Source organism: Amphimedon queenslandica, unplaced genomic scaffold (assembly GCF_000090795.2).
Source record: "Amphimedon queenslandica unplaced genomic scaffold, v1.1 AMPQUscaffold_12626, whole genome shotgun sequence".
NCBI classification, from domain to species: Eukaryota; Metazoa; Porifera; class Demospongiae; order Haplosclerida; family Niphatidae; genus Amphimedon; species Amphimedon queenslandica.
The window spans coordinates 21,554-25,538 of NW_003547138.1; positions in this window are offsets into that span (position 1 = coordinate 21,554).

The following is a 3,985-nucleotide window of genomic DNA, read 5'->3' on the forward strand; positions in this document are numbered from 1 at the left end:
AAACACTTTGAGTTGCATCATTAGTTGCCAGTAGATATACACCAGAAGGACTGTTTGGTTGTTTGTCCTTAATCTCTTGACAAGAAGTAGGGATGGGAGAGAAGGAAGATGAGTCATTGTGTAACATGATAAGATCTTCCACTAGTAGCAGTATATCATTGATAGCTCCAGCATTATAGGTAGCAGTCTCCTTGATATGAGAGAGAGAAGAGATGATACCGTCCACTTTCTGTTTTATTTCTTGAATATCTTGACCATTGTTCCTTGTAGCATTGAGTAGCTCATACAATAGTTCATCATCAGTGTTGTATTGATTGGTATCAGTATTACTGGTATCACTGCAGGTAGTACAGGCTGCAGTACAGGTACTGTTAGCAGCATCAAATGTAAGAGCAAGATTAGAACTACTGATAAACTGAGGGAGACAAGCAATAGCTAGTATAAGAAGAGAGAGCATTATTATCCTCTTTGTAATGATTGTTTACTGTTTACTCCTCCTCCTTTTATAATATTCAGAAGAGCCTGACTAATGACGTCAGACATGATGCTGTATGCAATGGGAAACATTTAAAGAACGTACTCTTGTCTAGTAACTTGTTAACCAAAAATGTTGTAGCATTATCAACTGCCTACCTTTCTGTTCAAGTACATGTAATTGAAATACCATTAAATTTCAATTATTATTTCAAATCAACTCAAAAATAAACCTAACTAACTAGCTGTTACAAAACTAACTAACTAACTAACTACACAGACACTATCTATCAAACTGTTCATCAGTATAATTATTTTCATCATTTGACATGCAACTCATAAAAACTAACAGTAACATCTTCATTATTGGTACATTGATCTCCACACACCCTCAGCTCAAGGTAGTCAGTAGTGGCAGTGTTTAGTACCTTATTGAACCATGGAAGACTAGAACGAGATGTACAACAATTACCTTCAAGAACACACCACATCCTTTACCATCCCACAATGGATCAGTGCCATCATTACCAGCTTCACAGAAGTAGTCGTTACCAATGAAAGACAGAAGAGTTGAGTTTTGAGTACTACCTTGAGAACAAGGACAATTGTAAATACTCTATCAGCATTTTCAAGTGCTCCAGCCATTAGTGTCCAGACATGTTGATGAGGAGACCCACGAGTGATACTAATACCATCAACATAATAAGAATTGATGTCATTGTGATTTTCAAGGCCATAGTAGGTTCAACTGCATCAGGTGTAGCATACATGTATATGAGGGTTCATATATGTATACATACATGACATCTTGGAATATCTATTATAGTCTCGTGACTGAAGGAAGTTATGATAGTACATTCCTTTATCATAACAACCAGTAGTAAAGGTGAATCTACATTAACGAATGAGAATGAAAAAAGCAACTGAAATTCTGAGATCTTCATTGCCACAAGGTAAAGTTTGCAAGCTATTGGCAAAAGATTTTTTAAGCGTACACAATAATCGCTAAATTAAAAACCGTCAATTAATAAAGTGATGTAAGGTATTATACAGTAGCAGCTGAATAGTCTTGAAGGATCCACATTTACTGATCATTATATTCATAGAGTGGACTATTGACCAATGGATACATGTACATGTACATTAACATTACTTAAATAATACATGTACATGTACAATGTACATCAATCATTAGAAGAATGTAAAATATTAAAGAGATCCGCCCACTCACCATACCCCGCATGTACATTTACATCTACACAAACTACATGTACATGTAATTCACTATAAATAATATCTAATTAACAATAATAGTAATAATAATAATAATAATAATAAATTAATAATCAAACCTGAAAACTGCCTGCATAGTTCCAGTAATATAGTAGGATAGTCTTCAATTATTAATGAGGAGGTGGGGTCACAATCAGGTGTGACTGCTGGGAGAGAGGGATGTGTGAAGTCATTGTGCAATAGATTGTGTCTTTTACCGATCACAGCAGCTACACATAACATGTCAATACATCATAATAATAAATAATGAGAATTAACCAAATCATCACTTACAAGGGGGAACTGATCTGTATAGATAATGGAGAGAGAGAGAGAAAGAATTAAAAATAATACCTTCTCAATGACATGTACATGTACATGTAAGGACATTTACACCATATAAGGACATCAATATGCATCAGAAAAAGCAATAAAAAATTGGGGTGATTTTCGAGCCATTTTTTGGAAAAAAGCATGGGCTATAGCCTTGGGTATTTTTCCAAATTTTGACGTTTTTTTTAAATGGTCGTAACTTGGAAAATTGAAGTCAGAATCAGCTCAAACTTTCTACACAGCATAAGGACATCAATATGTATCAGAAAAAGCAATAAAAATTTGGAGTGATTTTTGAGTCATTTTTTTGGAAAAAACCATACGCTTATAGCCTTGGGTATTTTTCCAAATTTTGGCATTTTTTTAAAAAATGGTTGTAACTTAGAAAATTGAAGTCTGAATCAGCTCAAACTTTCTACAGGCATAAGGACATCAATATGTATCAGTAAATGCAATAAAAATTTGGAATGATTTTCGAGCAATTTTTTGGAAAAACAATGGGCTATAGCCTTGGGTACTTTTCTAAATTTTGGCATTTTTTAAAAATGGTGGTAACTAGTAAAACTGAAGTAGTAATCAGCTCAAACTTTCTACACAGAATAAGGACATCAATATGTATCAGAATATGCAATAAAAATTTGGGATGATTTTGGAGCCATTTTTGGAAAAACCATTGGGTATTTTCTGAATTTTGGCACTCTTTAAAATGGCCGTAACTGGAAAAATTGAAGTTGGAATTAGCTTAAACTTTCTACACAGCATAAGGACATCAATGTGTATCAGAACATGTAATAAAAATTTGAAATGATTTTGAAGCCATTTTTTGGAAAAAACTATGGGCTATAGCCTTGGGTATTTTTCCAAATTTTGGCATTTAAAAAAAAATGGTCGTAACTTGGAAAATTGAAGTCGGAATTACATGTAGCTCAAACTTTCTACACAGCATAAGGACATCAATATGCATCAAAAAATGTAATAAAAATTTGGGGTGATTTTCGAGCCATTTTTTGGAAAAAACCATGGGCTATAGCCTTGGATAATTTTTAGAATTTTGGCTTTTTAAAAAATGGCCATAACTTAAATTGAAGTTGGAATTAGCTCAAACTTTCTACACAGTATAAGGACATCAATATGTATCAGAAAATGCAATAAAAATTTGAGGTGATTTCGGAGCCATTTTTTGGAAAAAACCATGGGCTATGGCCTTGGGTATTTTTTGAATATGAGCATTTTTTTAAACGGTCGTAACTTAGAAAATTGAAGTCAAAATAAGCTCAAACTTTCTACACAGCATAAGTTCATCAATATGTATCAAAGAGTGATGGTTAGTGTGCCTATGCCCATTAATCCTTATCAGTATTAATCCTCAGTGATGACTTACATTGGTGAGATGGCAGGTTGGCTATTCTATTGCAATTAATACTAACAGCAACAGTGTATGGAGCACTGCCTTGAGATAAGTTTAGATGACAATGAAGAACAGTTGAAGCTGTAAAATAAAAAAAGAAAACAATTAAAAGATTGCACACACAAAACTTTCATTACATTTTTGTAAATTTTATGGCCTAACACACAGTGCTAATATAAAGCTATTGCTATAAAAAACTATCTATGAGACTTTGTTCACAAAATGAGGTGTGCATTGAACAAGCTAGTAATAATTTAAAAATAACAAAATTAACCTTCAATCTACATAGTAGCTTTAGAAGTGAGGGGTTCACAACCCAATGGGGCAATAGTAGATGCTTAAGCAATACACTGCACAGAGCAAAATTTTCAAAGGACATATACATGTATGTGTAATGTACATTTTATAAATTTGCCTAAAAATCTATTCTGCAAGTTTCATTTCCAAAAATATACATTGTATATCAAAATTAATGTTATAGTTAAATTTATTTTCACA